Source organism: Hemiscyllium ocellatum, unplaced genomic scaffold (assembly GCF_020745735.1).
Source record: "Hemiscyllium ocellatum isolate sHemOce1 unplaced genomic scaffold, sHemOce1.pat.X.cur. R1, whole genome shotgun sequence".
In the NCBI taxonomy this organism is placed as follows: Eukaryota; Metazoa; Chordata; class Chondrichthyes; order Orectolobiformes; family Hemiscylliidae; genus Hemiscyllium; species Hemiscyllium ocellatum.
The window spans coordinates 2,009,993-2,030,911 of NW_026867603.1; the positions used below are offsets into that span (position 1 = coordinate 2,009,993).

The window sequence follows — 20,919 nt, forward strand, 5'->3', positions numbered from 1 at the left end:
TGGAGAGTTGTCAGTTTCTGCAATGTTAAATAACCATCAATGGTAACAGCTCGGAGACAATGATTTGATCATGTTCGTATCTGCTCTCAAAGAGGAACTTGCCTACGATCGCTAATCAGAGAAAGTGAGAACTGCAGATGCTGGATATCAAAGTTGAAAAATGTGTTGCTGGAAAAGCGCAGCAGGTCAGGCAGCATCAATGGAACATGAGAATCGAAGTTACGGGCATAAGCCCTTCTTCAGGAATGAAGAAGGTATGCCAAGCAGGCTAAGATAAAAGGGAGGGAGGAGGGACTTCAGAGAGAGGCGTTGGGAATACGACAGGTGGAAGGAGGTTAAGGTGAGGGCGATAGGCAGGAGAAGGGGTAGGAGCGGAGAGGTAGGAATGAAAATTGCAGGTCAATTAAGCGGTGCTGAGTCTGATGGTTGGGACTGAGAAAAGGTGTGCGGATTGGAAATGAGAAAACTGGAGAAATCAGCATTCATCCCTTGTGGATGGAGGGTTCCTAGGCGGAAGATGAGGCCTTCTTCCTCCAGGCGTCGTGTTGCCATGGTCGGGCGATGGAGGAGGCCAAGGACCTGTATGTCCTTGGTGGAGTGGGAGGGGGAGTTAAAGTGTTCAGCCACGGGGCGGTAGGGTTGGTTGATGCGGGTGTCCCAGAGGTGTTCTCTGAAACATTCTGCAAGTATGTGGCCTGTCTCCTCAATGTATAGGAGCCACATGGGGTGCAGCAGATATAGTAAATGATGTGTGTGTAGGTGCTGGTGAATTTCTGAAGGATATGGAACGATCCCTTGCGGCCTTGGAGGGAAGTCGGGGGGAGTTGTGGGTGCAAGTTTTACATTTTGTGCAGTTGTAGGGGAAGATGCTGGGAGTGGAGGTTGGGATGGTGAGGTGTGTGGAGCGGATGAGGAGTCGCGGAGGGAGTGGTATTTCAGGAATGCTGATGGGGTGGGGAGGGAAATATATTCTTGGTGGTTGGGTCTGTTTGAAGGTGGCGAAAATGACGAGGCATGATACGATGTATCTGGAGGCTGTTGGGGTGGTAGGTGAGGACCAGTGGGTTTTGTCCTGGTGGCGATTGGAGGGGCGGGGTTCAAGGACGGAAGAACGGGAAGTGGAGGAGATGTGGTGGAGAGCATCGTCAACCCCGTCTGTGGGGATATTGCGGTCTTTGAAGAAGGAGGACATCTGGGTTTTTCGGTATTGGAATTGGTCCACCTGGGAGCAGATGCGGCGAAGGCGAAGGAATTGGGAATATGGGATAGCACTGATAAAGGGGGCAGGGTGGGAGGAGGTGTAATCTAGGTTGCTATGTGAGTCAGACCATTTATAGTAAATGTCCGTGTTGAGTCGGTCGTCTGAGATAGAAATGGTGAGGTCTAGAAAGGGGAGGGAGCAGTCTGAGATGGTCCAGGTAAATTTCGGGTCGGGGTGGAAGGGGTTAGTAAATTGAATGAACTGTTCAACGTCCTCATGGCAGAACGAGGTAGTGCCGATACAGTGATCGATGTAGCGGAGGAAAAGGTGAGGGGTGGTGCCAGTGTAGATGCAGAAGATGGATTGTTCCACATATCCAACGAAGAGGCAGGCATAGCTGGAGCCCATGCGGGTGCCCATGGCTACTCCTTTGGTTTGGAGGAAGTGGGAGGATTGGAAACAGAAGTTGTTCAGAGTGAGGACCAGTTCAGTCAGTCAAAGGACGGTGTCAGTGGAAGGGCACTGGTTGGTTCGGCGGGCAAGGAAGAAGCGGAGGGCTCTGAGGCCTTCGTGATGGGGGATGGAGGTGTATAGGGACTGGATGCCCATGGTGAAGATAAGGTGTTGGGGGCCGGGGAAGGGAAAATTATGGAGGACGTAGAGGGCATGTAGATGAAGAGTTCTTGGACTAAGGGGGACAAGACCGTGTCAAGGTATGCAGAAATGAGTTTGGTGGGGCAGGAGCAGGCTGAAACAATGTGTCAGTCGTGGCAGGCAGGTTTGTGGATTTTGGGCAGGAGGTAGAAACGGCCAGTGCTGGGTTGTGGGACTATGAGGTTGGAGGCAGTGGATGGGAGGTCGCCTGAGGTGATGAGGTTATGGATGGTCTGGGAGATGATAGTTTGGTGGTGGGACGTGGGGACGTGGTCACAGGGGCAACAGGAGGATGTGTCCGTGAGCTGGTGTTTAGCCTCAGAAATGTAAAGATCGATGCAGCAAACAACCACCTTGCCTCCCTTTTATGCCGGTTTGATGGTGAGGTTGGGGTTAGAGTGGAGGGAGTGGAGGGCTGCACCTTGCGAGGGTGAGAGGTTGGACTGGGTGAGAGGGGTGGACAGGTTGAGGTGGTCAATGTCACAGTGGCAGTTGACTATGAAGAGATCGAGGGCGGGTAAGAGGCCAGCACTAGGTGACCAGGTGGATGGGGTGTTTTGGATGCGGGAGAAGGGGTCGTCAGAGGGTGGGCGGGAGTTCTGTTTGAAGAAATAGGTTGGGAGACGAAGGCGGCGGAAGAAATGCTCGATGTCTCGCCGTGTAGGGGAATGAAGGTGAGGCCTCTGCTGAGGACTAATCTTTCATCCTCAGAGAGGGTTGAGGTCTGGAGGGATGGTGAAAATACGGCAGGGCTGGGAGCTAGCAGCTGGGATTGGAGCTGGGAGTGGGGGCGGGGTTAGATGTGGGGACGGGGTTCGGCGTGGGGGCGGGGATCGGCGTGGGGGCGGAGACACATGCGGCGTGGTCGTTGTGCATGGTACATTCGCTACCAAGTCCTTGTACTATTTGATACTGCAAAACTTCTCCTTAGGAAATTTGTAGATTTCTTTTCAACAACTCAATGGAAGCTGCCTGCACCACTACACTCTTAGGCAGAACATTCCAGTTTCCAAACTATGCTGTTTCTTTCAAAAAAGAATTCCTTGTAACCGTGTCCTTTTCTTCTCAGGACTTTTTAAAGAAGAATGCATCCAGTATGGAAACAGGCCACTTGGCCCAACAAGTCCACACCAACCTTCCAAATATTAACCAATCCAGATGCATTCCCAAACCCTTTTACTCTGCTGTATCGAAATCCCTCATAACTTTGAACACTTATACAATGTCTTCTTCATCTTCTCTTCTCCATAAAGAGCAGTCCGAGATTTTTCAAACTAGCCACACAGTTGTCCAGTTGTTCATTTCTGGTAGCATGTTTGTCTATCTTTTGTGCACCATCACAAGTCCCTTCCTGAAGCATGCAGCATGAATACTAGCTGTGATGGAAAAGCAGGTTTTTTAATAAATGTTTGTCACAACATCCTTATTTTGCATGTGACGGTCCTATTTAAAACGTTTAGAATCCTAATGATATCTTCAATCCGCACAGCCAACTTCATAATCTGTGCGCATGCACACAATAGGCATAAACTGCATTAAATATTAGACTGGGATCAGTTAAGCAAGCATTTATCATTGTATGAAAAGATACAAGCTTGTGTATAAAATTAACAAAGAACAATCCAGAATAATTCTGAGGTGGAGGGGGCCTGATTTCAATAGAGGAAGAGGGCATTTGAACAAGCACATTTGAGCACAAATTTGGGAAATGTTCAGCTACAGTTCTACAGTGAAGCTTATCATTTCCACCAGCAGGAAATGGTGGCAAAAACAAAACTCTAATTGCCTGGATGATTTTGCAAAGGATACGGATTATTGATAACCCCAGTGAGAACCGTGCTAAATATAGACAGTTCAGTGGGGACGTGAAGAGTAAAGGAGACAGGCAACTAAAATTAAAAGGGAATCCAAAAGTCATCCTTAGTCACAAACAGTGAAAGCGAAGCTAAACAATGATTGGGGCTAATTATCATACACACCCTGTTTAAACTTCATAGGGGCAGGCACCTGGCTGAAGCATTATGAAGAGGAAGTTGATGTCCAATTCATTGTGAAAAAAATATGCAATTGATACTTAGATGAGATGAAGTTAGACAGAATTTTAGAAAGTCTAAAATAAAATAAAATTGCAGATGCTGGAAATCTGAAACAAAAATGGAACTGCTGGAGAATCTTAGCAGGTCTGGCAGCATTTGTGGCGAGAAAGCAGAATTCTGCTGCAATTTCTGCTTCAATAAGAAAGGCTGATTTTCATAGAGTGTTGGTAACTGATAACAACTGAATTGGAGACAACTTCTGATATAGGGAAAAGTAATATTGAAGCTGCAGCGGTAATGTCCACAATAACCTAATCCAGTTCAAATATAGGTATGGAATCAGAGACTGGGAAATCACAACATTTAAAATATTTTTGTTCAAAATTGTCTGGATAAGTCCAAAAAACAGATTCATCTTAGTGGTGGGAAAGCTTCTAATGAACTCTAATCTCAGCCTCAAGCAACGATACTGGGAGATCATGTGGACTAACTTTATATGCTGACTAAAATATCTCGTGTGTAACCCGTTCACCTAAATCATGTGATGAAGGCTTATAATTCTGAAACTTCAGGTTTTTTTTTGAGTATTTAAACCAGTTTAGAAACATCGAAAATAGGAGCATGAGGAGGCCATGCAATCCTTCGAGTGTGCTGTGCCATTCATCACGATCATGGTTGATTGTCCAACTCAATAGCTTTCTCCTCATAATATTCGATCCCATTTGCTACAAGTGCTATATCAAGCCGCCTCTTTAATTGTAGTTGAAAATGCTTGCTTCAAGTTTCTAAATTTGTTCTTGCGTTCAATTGAAGCTGTGAAACAAACATGAAGTCCAAACTCTGCCGAAATTCTGAGGAAGTTGACAATTTAAATTCAAAAGAAAAGAAAGTGACAGTCAAAAAGTAAGTTTGCTCCAGTGTATGACCATGTTATGCTTCATTTGCGAAACAGCAAGTCGACAAAGGAATTCCTGTAGAGCTGGTGGATATACGTTTGATCATCAGAATTCGTTTCATGAAGATTTCAATGTTTCAGTGTTGTATGCTACTCGATAAGACATATCACATAAAAAATGGCATGGACACAACTCCCAATCATAGTACATTCATGAAGAAATGGCTTCTCAATTGTTGACACATTTTCTCCCTACTCCCTTGGAACAAGAAATGCTGAGTACTTAGTGGAGGATAAGCAGCAGTAGAGCGTTAAAGTGTTGAGTTTACTTCAGACTGAAATTTCTAGACTATGTGGCAAATGCAAAGTGTTGAAGAAATGGTTTCACTCCTTGTGCCTGCTCCTTTTCTCTGTTACCACCTGCTGCCACCACAGTTGTCAATGCTTTGGCCCTCAGTGTCATTTCTTGCAAATGTATTGAAGAATTTTAAAGAAATAATCACCATCTTGTGCAGTTTTTCTTTTGAAGTATGACCTTGTTTCATTAAATAAGCTGCTCAGTGCTTGAAATGCAGTATTGTGAGACTTCTGTAATTTTAATGTCTGACAATAAGTTAAAGACCCAGCGACCATTTTAATTTGATATTAATTTTGTGGTTATTCATCAATTGCACTTTCACAGACCGAGCACTCAAGTAAAAGGTAAAGACAAGGACTGCATGTGCTGGAAACCACATTCTAGATTAGATGGTGCTGGAAAAGCGCAGCAGTTCAGGCAGCATCCGAGGAGCAGGAAAATCGAAGTTTCAGGCAAAGGCCCTTCATCAGGAATAGAGGCAGAGTGCCTGCATGGTGGAGAAATAAATGAGAGGAGGGTGGGGCTGGGAGAAAGTAGCATGGAGTACAATGGGTGAATGGGAGTTGGGATGGAGATGATAGGTCAGGGAGGAGGGTGGGAGAAGGTAGCAAAGTGCACAATCGGTGAATAGGGCTGGGATGAAGGTGATAGGTCAGAGAGGAGGGTGGAGTGGAGAGATGGAAAGGGAGATAGGAAAGTAGGACAAGTTATGGGGACAGTGTTGAACTGGAAGTTTGGAACGGTAGTGAGGTGGGGAATGGAGAAATGGGGAAACTGGTGCAGTCCACATTGATGCCCTGGGTTTGAATTGTTCCGAGGGAGAAGATGACGCATTCTTCCTCCAGGCGTTTTGTGGTGAGGGAGAGGCGGTGAAGAAGCCCAGGACCTCGATGTCCACGGCTGAGTGGGAGGGGGAGTTGAAATGTTGGGCTACAGGGCGGTGTTGTTGATTGGTGTGGATCTCCCAGAGATGTTCTCTAAAGGTCTCTGCTCAGAGGCGTCCTGTCTCCCTGATGTAAAGGAGACCGCATTGTGTGCAAATGATATTGGTGGATGCGCAGGTAAAACTTTGATGGATGTGGTAGGCTCCTTTGGGGTCTTGGATGGAGGTGAGGGAGGAGGTGTGGGCGCAGGTTTTGCAATCCCTGAGGTGGCAAGGGAAGGTGCCAGGACAGGAGGGTGGGTTGTTGGGTTCGTGGACCTGACCAGATAATCACGGAGGGAATGGTCTTTGCAGAAGACAGAAAGGGATGGGGAGGGAAATATATCCCTGTAGTTGGGTCCGCTTGGATGTGACAGAAATGTCTGTTTCGTGATTCTGGTCATTAGTCCTAACTCTTCTGAGACAAAGCAACAAAATTCTCCTGTTTCTGTACTTCCATCATTTTGGTGAACTCATCTCAAGTAACATTTTGGAATTTGACAGTCAGGTCAACATTGCTCTATGTTGAGTTTTATGAATTTTGATCAGTTTTCCAGCCCTTCTTGTGCTGGAATATTGGAATGGAACTGGGTTCTATCAGTCCTTTAGGGACAGGCTGCAAGGGAAATAGGTGGATAATATGGTGGAAGATGACCAGGTAAGGAAGAAGTTTCACTGACTCTTATATTTCCAAGTCCGTAGTATTTTATTGATCCCAAATTAAGGAATGGATGGCTATGCAGGTGGTCAATGTAGAGTCTATTCCCGCCAATTCTGGCAGTTTATTAGCAGCAGACGTGTCCTCCATTGTGTGGGAGACCTCCTCCTGCATTCTGGAGGCACTCTTGCTCGATGTCCCTCCTAAAGAAGTACCTCATGGCTCACAACAGGGTATCCCACCTGCATACTGGAAGCGTCACTTGTCCATGGTGGCGATCAATACAGGAACTGGAAATCAAAGTAGGTGAGTGAAAGAAGTCGTGAGGGCTAGAGTGTACAGAACATTTCCAGAACCAGGTTGGCACATCCAATGAGGCCATTAATGAGTCATTAAAATCCCCCAGTTGGTGCATGGACAATGGGTTACTCCTAATCCGAGTAAGAATATTGTGATTGCTGCTGTTTCAGTGATATCAAGCAAATAGTGAAGGGTGGGCATGTGATAAAATCATTTATATTCAGTGCTGAATGCTTGAGACTTTATTGTGAAAAACTTTATAATTCCTCTAGATGATCTTAATGCACTGATTTTTTCATACAACGGTGTTTTTCTACATAGAATTACAGAGGAGATAGAGACAATTTTGCGCAATCAGTTCATGTCAGTGTTTATGTTCCACTCAAGCTGTTTCACATCTTTCCTCATGTAAGTCGCCCATTGTAATTCTCTACTCTCATCCATTGTAAGTGCTCTCCTTGAAATACATGTAAACTATTAATTTCAACTATTTTGGCTGATCACATATTCCCCGTTCTCATCATTCTATCAGTGAAGAGGTTTCCTCTGAATTCCCTTTTGGATTTCTTGAGGTACTGACTTCCATTGACAGCCTCTAGCTATGTTCCACCCCATTGAGAAACGTTTTATCTGTACCTTTTCTTTTCAAAACCTTTCATAATTTCAGAACTGTCAGCCTTCTTTTCAAGAGAGAAGTGAACAGCACAATTCTTCCCTGATATACACAGTCAGAAATTTGTTTATCATTCTTATAAATCCTTTCCTCACTCTCTCTCGCACATTCTATAATATGTCAATTGGAGCTGCAGGCAATACTCTTAATTATAGTCAATCAATTTTTTATAGGGACTCTACTTTCAAATCTATCCCTTTGGAGATAAGGCTCAGTGCTTTGTTTGCATTTTTGTACCCTTCGGAATCTGTGATGAAATGGTTAGTGACGGATGTAATTGTCTGAGATCCCATTGTTTGTCTCCCACACTTAAATACGCATCTTTGAATATGTGACCTGCACATTATTCCGACCAAGGTGTAACACCTTACGTTTATCTGTGTGGATCTTCATTAGCTAATTTTTTTACCATGCAGTAAATTAATTAATAATCTCTTGCAACGTATGTAGTCCTCAGAGGTGACTATCCTTCAACATTCCTCTTCCAATTTGGTGTCATTGAATTGTTTTTTTTTAATAATTAGACACAATATTTAATTTGCAGTTTTATTTTGTTTGATTTGAATTTTTGTTTAAACACTTAGAACATAGAACATAGAAGGATACAGCGCAGTACAGGCCCTTCGGCCCTCGATGTTGCGCCGACCGAATCCTACCTAACCTATACTAGCCCAATAACTTCCAAATGCCTATCCAATGCCCGCTTAAATGACCATAAAGAAGGAGAGTTCACCACTGATACGGGCAGGGCATTCCATGAACTCACAACCCGCTGTGTGAAGAATCTACCCCTAACATCTGTCCTATACCTACCACCCCTTAATTTAAAGCTATGTCCCCTAGTAACACCTGACTCCATTAGCGGTAAAAGGTTCTTAGTATCTACCCTATCTAAACCCCTAATCATCTTATACACTTCTATCAGATCTCCCCTAAACCTTCTCTTCTCCAATGAGACTTCTCTTCTCCAATGAGAGAAGGTGCAGTAATCTACATGATAACTATAGCAACTAAATGTAGAATGACAGATAAATGAGAATTATTACAAGCACAGGACGAACTATTAGGCTCTATTAACTGCAAGGTCAAAGCAGGGAACTATTTTTTACACGAATGATATAGTGAGATTATCCGGGGCTGTAGCTGATTTCCTTGGACCGTTGGAGGCTGTGGGGTGAATTTATAAAGGATTGTAAAATCATGAGAGGCATTGATACAGTCAGTAGACAAGGCCTTTTCCTTGTGATGGCTAGAGTTTCACTCTAAACCTAAACTCGTGAATATCAGTTTAGAGTGAGAGGGGGGAAAAGTTGTAAGTATCTAAGGAGCAATTTTTTTTTCATGCAGAGGATGGTGTGTGTATGGAATGAACTGCCAGAGAAAGTGGTTAACGCTGGTTCAATTTCAACATTTAAAAGGCGTCTTAGTATGTATATGAATAGGAAGGGTTGACAGGGATGTGGGCCAGGTACTGGCAAATGGGATTAGATGAGGATATCTGATCAGCATGGGAAAATGAGACCAAAGGGACTATTTCCATGTTGTGCATCTCTATGACTCGATAACACTAGTCCTTTGCTCTTAATGTATGAGTAGAATTTCTTTGGATTATCTTTAACATTATCTACCAAAGCTATCTCATTTTTTTCTTTCCTGCCCTCCTCATTCCCCTTTTTAGAACGTCCGTGCATCTCGTGTACTCTTCGAGATTCACTTCATCGCATTTATCTATATCTAATATATGATTTGTTCTTATTCTTAATCAGAGCCTCAATATCTTTATTCCTCCAGTGTTCCCTCCTCTTCCTAGCCTTACCTTCACTCTAACAGGAATATCACGCCTCTGAAGTCTCGTTATCTCACATCTGAAAGCCTCGCTTTTGCTGGCCTTCCCTTTAGCTGCATACAGTCTACTCCAATCAATCTTTGAAAGTTTTTGTCTTATACTGTCAAAATTTTCCCTCGTCTAATTCAGAACTTTAACCTGTATATAATGCCAATCCTTTCCATAGGTACGTTGCAACTAATCGAAATATGACCCCTGGCCCAAACTGCTCCCCTACTAACCATTCAGTCACTTGCCCTGATTTATTTAACAAGAGTAGAACAGATTTGCTCCTTCTGCGGTAGTTTCTTTTGCATATTAATTAAAAAAAATTTCTTCCACACTGAGCAAATTCCTCATCACTCAAACTCTTAAGACCATGACTGTCCCGCTTTATGTTTGGAAGTTTAAAATTTACTATTATTACAACCCTATTACTCTTACGTACAAATTAGATCTCTCAAAATATTTATTACTTAATTTCACTCTGGCTACTGGGGAGACTATTACAATTGCCTCAACATAATCATGCTCTTTTTATTTGAGTTCCACCCACATAGCTTTACTGGACCATCCCTCAGAAATACCTGCTGTCAGAACAGCACTGATATTTCACAACAAGAAAAATTGACTCCAATCTCCTTTTAGGTCTTCCTACTTCTGCCGTACCTTTGATGGTGTCAGTTGTCTTTGAGGGGCTTTGAACATAAACTATTCAATTTACTAGTAATGGTTAGTAGCTGAAAATAAAAATACTATAGGTGACTTGGTGATGGGAAATAAAAAGTTACATTGTGTGGAAGGAAATTTCTGAATATAAGTAACATTTTTTTTTACAAAAAACGAACTCCATTCTGACTGCTAACGTCTTGCTTACACCGTTGTACCTTCAGGCTATTTTCCATATATTTTGATTATTTCAAATTCATATCACCTGCTGTTTTGTACTTGTCAGCCATTTGTTAACGGATGTTTGCCGTTTCAGAATATAGGTCGCCGTATCGTGTACGCTCTCAGAATTCAGTATTTGGAGTGCTTGCAGTTTTAACCTGTGCTTTGATCAATAAGGCAAAATTACAGAAAAATATTAATAGCATTTTAAGGTAAAATGTTAGGATATTGGAAGAACAACTAAGAGCTTCAATGTTTTGCAGAGGGTTTGTGGGAAATGAAATGGAGAGCTGCAGGTTTTCCAGTACGTCTGATCGCTGCCTTTCCTGATCGAAATCAATCTGTGATTTATAATTTTGAGGATTCTTATTCATTAATATTGGTGTGTCAGATACATCTCAGTGTCAGGGGTGTGTGACATGCCTCTGTACTTTGTGATGAACTCAGCAGAATATACAATAACAGGGGTGTAAACCCAAAGGGGTGCAGGAACAGAGGGTCCTCCATGTATATGTGCAGAAATCAGAGAATGAACCATGACATGTGGACAGAAAAGCAAAGAAACCTTGCTTCAAGTACTCTGTACCGAACAAACGCGAAGCAATTATGTTAAACTGAAATAAAGCAGTCGCTTGTCTCACCTGGAATATTGCGTCTAGTTTCAGAAGCCACATTTTTGGAAAAATGTAAAGTTATGAGATAGGATGCATGACTGATTCACAACACTGTTCCCGGGATGATGTACCTCGCCGACTCTGAGAAATTGGGACTGTTCCCCTCTGCTGATAGATTCCAGACGCTGTGAATAGTTGCTATGATTGGTTCTCAGTTCAATCTTGCGTCACATAGATCCAAATGGCTGAACAGTTCCAGTACTTCTGAGCTGTGCCTTGCCTGATCGACATCGACCTCTGATTTATTATTTTTGAGTGTTGCTGTTCAGTAATATCCGTGTATCTGATAGATCTCAGACTGATTTCCTTGGATTTGACAGGTGTTTGTCAAATAGATCCCAGGAATTATGCTCCATGAGATTTATTTGTGAGACAAACTCCAGTTCTGAGAATCTGCCCTTGGATTATACATGTGTTGTGTCTGAATACCTGACTGAACGTTGATATTTTTGACTGATGAATATTTTGTTGGGCGTTTTAGCTGGTGAATTGTGCATTACTAACTCAGGCTGTCCCGACGTTGGGAGTACTTTTAGTTTAGACAGAGCAGAGTAACTTTTAAACTCCGTTGCCTGCCTTTTATCTGCTTAGGTGGAGCGAAGCTCCTCATTTTTATCATTATGTGACCCGAGGCCGTAACCCTTTCTGCATAAGAGGAAATGTTCTCGTGTCATTCTGCTTCTGGAGTGTTCCATCAGGCATATCGTGTGGAAGATGCATTTACATTAGTGGGCTGCATGGTAGCCCAGCATTAACCTCAATGACTGGATGAAACACAAGCAAACAGAACAAGTGAAAGTATTTAGCTGGAAAACGAGAGGGACGTAAGAAAATGTATTATTACTGATTAGACTTGAAGAAAGAATTAAGCAAACTCATGGTTAGTGCACATTTATTCGAGACTTATTAACCATTTCATAAAGCAATTTATTCAAACGTTAATATTAAAGTTAACAGACGTGAATACAATGGCTGGATGCCACATTGAGACGAGATCGTGTGCACTCGGAGCTGTGAGTTTCTGTACATCCGTAACTGTCAACAGAAAAGGAATACAATAGCTCATCATAAACCATTCTGAATGAGGAACAAATTAAAAGAAAAAACAAATGGGGTTTAAACAACTGGGCAGTTACAATTTTTTTCAACTACAATCATCTCGACGATACCAAAGTAAAAAGGAAAATCCATGATTAATTGTTTCAGTTACACGCTGAGAAGCTGAAATGATCTCACAGTTAGAGTCAGCAACAGGACAGATTAGAGATTGGGAATTCATAAACCTTGATAAGCAGATCAGCAAAATCAAAGGGGTCCACAACTCATTCACTTAACCTGGAAAAGAGAGATAACGCAATGACGCAGATATTTATGATCAGGGACATTCAGATTTATTTTTAATTCAATGGTACACTTAGAGATTTTACAAAACGTATTGGGCTGCTTGGCGTGTGAAAGATGTGATTATTCTCACCTTCACCAGGGTGACAGCAGCGCTGTAGAAAATACTCAGGCAGAACAAGGTGGTGAACGTGGAAGCAGTTGTCCAGATGTTGCCGTTATCATCCTCATAGTCTTCAATCCAAGTGTAATTCATTGAATCTATGAATATAAATCCAAGAGAACGCATTTAAAATGTTTATGGATCCAGTCCGATCTATCCACATCCAGGTCATATAACTAGAGACCATTGCATCTTCATAAACAGGCAGATGTTTCTCAATTGTGACTATTTGAATTTCTTAGTGCATTATTGACTCTTGGCAAGAGCTTCCAAAAAATAAATGCACATGTTCCTTCTGCACTCTCTGTAGCAACATTTTAAATTACTTTTTCTTTTAATCTATTATTGAAGGATATTATTATTTGAGGAGCGCTTATTAGGAATGATTATTTTAATTATGTCATTATATTTTAATTATAGTTTGTGACCGCAGTTTAGTTGAAAATCGTAGCCATCATTGCATAAAAGTTCAAATGTAATTCTCATCTTTATTTATTGGTGAGAAATTGTTTGGCAGATTATGAATATACGTTGCATACACAATTAGAACTTTGCTTCATATTTTTGTTTGTACGGTCTCTATTTTAAGGAATATGTTTTTGTGCATGTGTCCCTTAATTTATTTGATCTACTGCTTGATGTGTATGGTTTTCCTTTAATGTTTCTGCATGTGGTTATGATTTACTCTGAGTTCATTCTTACCCATGTTTGAGTCTGTGCATGAATAAACATATTCATGCTCCTTTATTGCTGGTGTGTTCGTGCGTTTGTGCACGTAAGTTTTGTTCAATTCACAATGTATAAGCATCTTTATGCTAATATGCCATTTCACTGATGCCTATGTTTATCTCATAATGTCCTTGTGATTGTTCATTTTTCGTTAGTGCTATCTAAAATGTGTGTTCATGTGTCAATTTCAGATTCTCGCTTCACTAGTTTATTTTCATGTTTATGCTTAATAAGGATTAGCATATACCATCATGTTTTGATGGATGTTTATTTTTATGTGATGATGTCTGCTTGTGTGGCAATCTATCCTAAATCATATCCTGATAAGCTTGTTTGTGTTATTGTGTGAGGATGCTTGCTAATGCTTGTGCTATTATCCTTGTTTAATAAATGCCCCACTTTTTGTTGATCTGTGCACTTGCGTGTCTGCATGTGAGACTCTGAATTTGTGTGTGTATGTGACCGCGTATACGTGCTGATCAACGTGGCTTAAAAATAAAAAAAAAAGCTGCCTCTGTCATCATATGTTTGTGATAATAAAAAATGGGAAAATAATGAAATTTACGCTCTCTCTGTGCACTTATGTGCCTGTGTATGTCGACATGCAGGAGGGCATATTTTGGTATGTTGTATTTGTGTTCATGCATGTATGCCTGAATGCATTGTGCTAGGAAAAAATGAGGACTGCAGATGCTGGACATCAGAGCTGAAAACAATGTGTTGCTGGAAAAGCGCAGCAGGTCAGGCAGCATCCAAGGAGCAGGATAATCGACATTTCGTGCCTAAGCCCTTCTTCAGGAATGCACTGTGCTGCATGAATGCATATGAATTTGTGTCCATTTATGTGTTACCGTGTGTCTATGTTTTTCATGGTTATGTATGAGTACCCCTGTTTATTTCTGTATGAGCTTTTCTTTCGGTGTATGTGAGTTTTTGGAAAAGCTCAGGTGAATGTTCAAGTACCATTTGCATGTGTGGTTCTGTGCGTGTATGCGTATGTGATGTCTTATCTATATGCACATCTGAGTGGATGTGCATAACTATTTATCTTTATGTGAGAGTCTGTATATGTGTCTTTATGTTTGTATTTGTGAGCATATCTCTGTATCTGCGTGTGCTTCTGCTCTTATACCAAACTGCAATTTGTATTATTCGAAGTTGGTGGTTCTAATTTTAATTGATTGCCCACGATAACATCGACCTTGTTTTATAGGAAACATTTCCCATCATCGTAAAGAGATAAGTGTTTTATGTGCGATTCTTCTGTTGCAGTGATAGAATTTCTGTCTCTGAGGCAAAAGGCCTGAGTTCAAATCCCGACTGCCCCAGAGATGTTTAATAACGTTTCTGAATATGTTTATTAGAAAATAGTTACTTGTGTTCTGTATTTGAAACAATGGCAAAGTAGTTGTTAGAATATCATAATTGATCCTATAAGTTCCAGAAAACTGAGACAAGACTATGAAATTCACACCAGGACTATGCAAATATCAGTTCTGGATTATGGAGTCACTGTCAATCATTTGTTACCAGGGCCAGGCATGTCCAACATGCTTCAAAGTATTATTTTGCATGGAAGTTTTACATTTTCAAACAGTATGCAAGAAGCCAAATGTTCCTGTTAGTAACTGGGTTATATTACAGAGGACCACCACCGAGAAAACTCTGCACTAGGAGTAAGAGTACAGATAGTTCATCATCCTCCTCCCCTCTTCCCTGTTCTCCACAACAACCTATCTGTCGGTTTTCTTTGGTGTGAAACTAAAGATGCATTCTGTCAACTCATGAGTTGGTGCAAGATCCCTTACATTTCCCCAGAAATAAATGTTAAATTCAATTTGATCTCCACACTATACGATTGGTCTGTCCAATCAAAACTAATTTTAAAAGTCTCTTAGTTTACGTTTCTAATTGGTGAATTGTGACAGTTTAAAACTGACGTGAATTTTGTAAGAATGGCCAATCGAGGAATCAGGAACACCAAGATCAAAACTTGTGTTCTCCCCTTGATGTAGAATGGACGTTGTCAGATTCCATCACAGTGGGATTTAGGATGGATGAGGTACTTGGCGGAATCGTGCAATGAGTGAGCTTTACTCAGTCTCTCACCCAGGGTGTATCGGAGCAGGGAACATAACTGCACAAGACACACTTCCCAGACCTGTTAATGATTCAATTTAACTTTGTGCAATGTGTGCATTGTCCGCGCGTCTGCGTGGGTTTCTTTTGGGTGTCCCAGTTTCCTCCCACGGTCCAAAGATGTGCAGGTTAGGTGACTTAGCCATGTTAAATTGCCCGTAGTGTTGGTTTCGTTAGTCAGGGGTAAATGAAGGGTAATGGATCTGAGTGGGTTGCTCTTCGGAAGGTCGGTGTGGACTTGTTGGGCCGAAGGGCCTTTTTCCACACTGAAGGTAATCTCATCTCATTTAAACTGCACAGATGAAATAGAAGTAAGAATGAAATCAATTCATTCAGCAGTTGTATATTTAGCTCACAACTAGAGGAACAAAAAATGCTTTATTACTTTTGTTGAATTATTGAATCAACGTTGAGATTTTTATTGACATGAATTAACAGTGTCCGTCAGTGCAGTGAAATGCCTAAAAACGTGATTTACCACTCGACTTATTGACAGTTCTGTTGATGATCTTCAATGGAATCGCTTCATGTCCCACCACACAGGAGTAAGAAGTACCGCTGGCCCACTCCTCCGCTGTAATGGATAACAAGCTGTACATGAAGAAGGAGGTGTTGTTGATCTCCACCATCACCTCAGTGTTCTTGTAGTTACTGGGATTCACCGGCTTGTCATTGTTTGTCCACTTGACGAAGATATCTCGGGGGTAGAAACCCCTCACTAAACAGGTGAGGGAGAGAAACCTCTGAACGGAGGTTTCTTCTGCTGGTGGCAGGAACACAGACACTGATGGCTCCAGTGTATTAATCACTGCAAAATATTTGAGACAAATATAAATCAACTATAAAAATCCAAAATCAATATCACGATGTCCCAGTTTCCTCCCACGGTCCAAAGATGTGCAGGTTAGGTGACTTAGCCATGTTAAATTGCCCGTACTGTTGGTTTCGTTAGTCAGGGGTAAATGAAGGGGAATGGATCTGGGTGGGTTGCTCTTCGGAAGGTCGGTGTGGACTTGTTGGGCGAAATATTAAAATATGCCATTCTTAATTTGGGATTTATTCACATTCATTTTCTAATAGGAGCAGAGTGGTAGACATTATGTTCAATTAAAGATGTAAAAAGTTTAATTTGAAAGTCGCGTCCATGTTTCCAGCCCACAACGAGGACATTCTGTCCATGTGTCATTGCTGATGGTGACGTAACAACCCAGGTTCCTTCCCACCTTATCTGATTTAATCGGAATAGAATAGCCTTTGGTCTGTCTCTTTCTTAATCAGATACTTAGCTTTTCTGTTATCAAGTACATGATTTATGCTCCCAACAGTGTTTGCTCATTACCAATCAAAGCTTACCATTGATGTGCCTGGATCTCAATTACACATCGAATTCTTTGTGCTTTAATCCCACCGCTCACCTTTCTTCTTGTGGATGGAGTCTCTCAACGGAGTTTGTAGATTCTGATGGTACACCACACATTCAAAAGTAATGCCACTCAGCCAGGAATCAGTCGCAATTTCTAATTTGCTGATTGCACTGCCAGGATTCTGTCCAGACTGGTCAGCAATTTCTAATTTCAGAAGCTTCTTTTCTCGTATCCAGGTGACGTTGAATCCAGAAGGAAGATTGGACACAAGGCATCTTAACGTCACCTTCGCCTCCAGCAAGACCTGTTCTATTGGTGGCGGGAGGATTTTAACTGTGTAATCATGGCACGCAGTATCTCCTATGAAACAGCAATCAAAATCAATGTAAAATGCCTTTTCAGATTCAGTACACCCACTCTTATTGGTTATTTCGTCACAAGGTGAACTAACCACCTTCGAAATGGCAACTTCTAACTCTTGCTGAAACGATACTTACTATTATTCATATATTTTGATCTGTGAAAGAATTCGTGATTACCTATAACGTAAGCTGTGTAATTATTCCTAAAGAACATTGGCTTTGTAAAAAGTGAAACCTGAGAAAAAAGTAAAATAATCGAAGACACCATAATGTAATTCACGGAGTTATCTTTCTTTCAGAGTTGGTCTCTTACTTAAGACCATCTATTGATACTTGGGACAAGAGTAATCCGTATGTAATGAGTTCACTTCTATGTCCATGAACGTTCCGTGCAAATGCTGCTGGTCACACTAATTGCCAAATCAGTTATCGAATTTCGGACAAATTGTATTTAAACATAATTATTCTCTTAGTTTTCATGCATTTGCAGAGGTTTTAAAGTGTTACAGAAACGGTGAATGGCCATGGAAATTCTGTTAATTTTATTTTCCGTGATCGAAAATACTTGGCATTATTGGTGTGAGACGATTCTCTAATTTATGTCATTATTCCTTGTGAGCTGAATTTGAAGTTGACCTGAAAACAAGGCACTGAGTACAGCACTAGACATCGTGAAGAACACCCATCCCCTCAAGTCTTTCCTTCCATTCAAAGAGTTCATGACAGGTCTGTAGATTCAATTTATTTACCAGGCTGCATTTTTTTTTACTTTCTTCATTGAAAAAAAACAGCAGAAACATCTTAAATTAATCTACAAACTCGATGGAAATTTGCACTAGTTTTATTCAGATGTATACTCACTATGTAAACATCCCCAAGCCAAATCAGGCTGAATCAGCCTGGCTCTAATTCCTAGTTCATTCATCCCTATTGAGCATTCCCACCAGAATTTATTTTCCTGCCTCATTCGCTAATTTCGGAGAACGTCTGTAAGAAGCTCAGTGAGATTGCGTTTATCCTCGTTAATCAAATGTGAAACCCACTTGGTCTGTGGCCACATCCCATAAATGAAGTCGAATAGCTTAGTACCAGATATAAAAAAAAGTCTGTGTCGTACAATGCCCAAGGCAATAAGTCATTCTTGAGCATGGAATGAAGTATTGAACGTGTTTTCATTTGTTTGCAAGTAAGGGTTACTGCATATTTTTACCATGTCACTTTGAGACCACAAAACTATAAAATAGAGGATCAAAATGAGGCTATTCGGTCAATCAAGTCTTCTCCGCCATTCAATTATGACTGATATGTTTCTCAACCCCATTCTCCCGCCTTCTCCCCGTACTAAGCAAGAGCTGATCATTTCTGTTTGAATACAGACAATGGTCTGGGCTCCACAGCCCTCTGCAGCAATTCGCTCCATAGATTAGTTACCCTCTGGAAGAGGAAATTCCTCCCCATCTTAGTATCAGATGGTGCTCCCTTTGACTCTGAGACTGTGCCCGTGGGCCCTACTATCGCCTACTGGTCAAAACATCTACTATACGTTCACTCTAACTTGGACTGTCAGTTTTCAATCAGATGCCTCTCAGACACCCCTGACCCCAAATTATCCTTTTGGCCGCTATCAGGCAAGGACTCGGCACTCTGAATGCCTCTCCCAGCATGGTCAGCCAACAAACTATTTAACAAAGTTCACTGTCTACTCGTCTTCAACAAAGAGGAAACATGCTTTTCTGATTAGCTAAAATAATGAATTATGAGCAATGATAATGCGACACTCAAACAGAAATACGAGGCACATGACATTTTGGGAAATGAGAAGCTGTACAGATTTGTTTACTAAGCCTGATAAAACTGTGTGTTTGATTCATAGGCGAGTTCAAAATGATTTGTAACCCTCTTAGTATGTGTCTCTTACCCTGGAATGCGGTGATATTTTTACTTTGAGTGTTCTCTCCATGAGTGACCTGGCAGGTATAGACTGCGCTGTCGAACCATTCACTATAACGGACCGTCAGGCGACTCGTCACCGAAAAGTTCCCGCTCGCCTCACACACAGGAGACGTGAAGAAGCCAGAATCTAAAAGTCGGCCATTTTTCAACCAACTCACTGAGATTGACTTTGGATAGAAATCGAAGATTGAACAGACGAGAGTTGCATACTTGTTGCTTGCGATTTCTTCATTGGGACTCACAGTTAGGAGAAGAGTTGGAGGGAGAACATCTGAACCTTAAGGAAATATATATGAATAAATTATCTGACGAATTTAATAACAAATGCAATCAGTTCTTATATATTATACTAATCCCGATATTACCAGAATCATAATTTGCAGAGTGCTAGAGAAGCTGAAATCCATACAGAAAGATCAGCAGGGCAATGTGAAGGGCTAAAATTAGAGGACTCTGCAAGGGAATGTAAGAGGCATAAAAATGATAGGCTGGTCAAATTAGAAGGAACGTAACAACTTTTGATGGTATTCATTTTAATGAAAGAGTTTGATGAACAAGGCGGATGAATTAATTGCGTAAACGAGGAAATTATGCGATTGGTCTCATGGTGACATGTTGAGAGAGGGGCAGAAGTGACTATTCAATATTCCACAATTTAGTGCCTTCAGGCGAGACAGGGAATGATGGGAAAAATGGGGTAATGGGTGAGTGGTCGAAAATGCCCGTTCTGTAGTAATTCTGACGAGAGTATTTTAGACTGGAAAGAGAAATGAAATGATGGATACCTCCTCGAACGAAGGCAAATAAACAGTACTTCCAAACCAAAATACAGCAAACATAACTACTGGGAGAGCACGATAGACCTTACTGTTTTGTCCAAATGGCTGAGAAGTGCAGATACATGGGAAAATATCAGAGCAACGTAAATTAACTTAAACGTAAATTAAATGAGAAAACAGGATTTTGTCTTCCTCAGCGTGGGCTTGGATATCAATTTTGCCAAAAATTTAGAGGGAACAGAATTCTGAAAATGCCCCCAGGAGAATATCTTCACAAAGTTTGTGTTTAATACAGAACATTTTAATCCAGACTTTGCAAGAGAGGGGTGAACCTGGACTTTACTTTAGGGATTGAAATCGATCGAGTAGGTAAAAATTAATGTTGGAGCTCTTTGCAGATGGTGATCTTAAATGTGTTGGATTCCAGATTGTTCTGGAAAAGGATTGAAATGGGTCCAAAGTTCTGAAAGCGGAAGGACAATGTTAATAAGATAAGGTAATGGTTTGACCAGAGTGGACTGGAATCTGAAACTTCCTGGTAAATCTAAATCAGAGCATTGTGACACATTTAAAATAAAAGAAATAGGAAAAGCGCAGGGAGAACATTTCCCATGAATCCACAGCATGGGACCAAGAATGCAGCCAGCCCAGAACGTAAAAGAGCATAGCGGGTGAGATGAAGAGATACAAGGAAGGCTTCCATTCTATACTGAAATCTCAAAACAAAAGAAATTAGAATGAAGGACAGAATGTGCAAGTGGGTATTTGCAAGAAAAAAAAGTATTAGGAGAGGAAAAGGGACCATGAAAAAATAATAGCAGTCAAAATAAAGAAAGCTATTTTAATAAGTTATGGGCTCATTCATAAAAGAAACATTCAGGGAACAGTAATACCCATTAGATTATATTATTGGCATGGGCCAGAGGATTACGTTGCAGTCGAAACAAATGTGCTCTGTCAGTTTTCAACAGTAAGAGAAACAATGTGGGGATAGAAATCATG

General features: G+C 41.3%; 1 pseudogene; it reads right to left on the reverse strand.

Annotated features, from left to right (window-relative positions):
- Nucleotides 1-20,919, reverse strand: part of LOC132809091 (Ig heavy chain C region, membrane-bound form-like) — a 154,426-nt pseudogene that overhangs the window by 119,782 nt on the left and 13,725 nt on the right.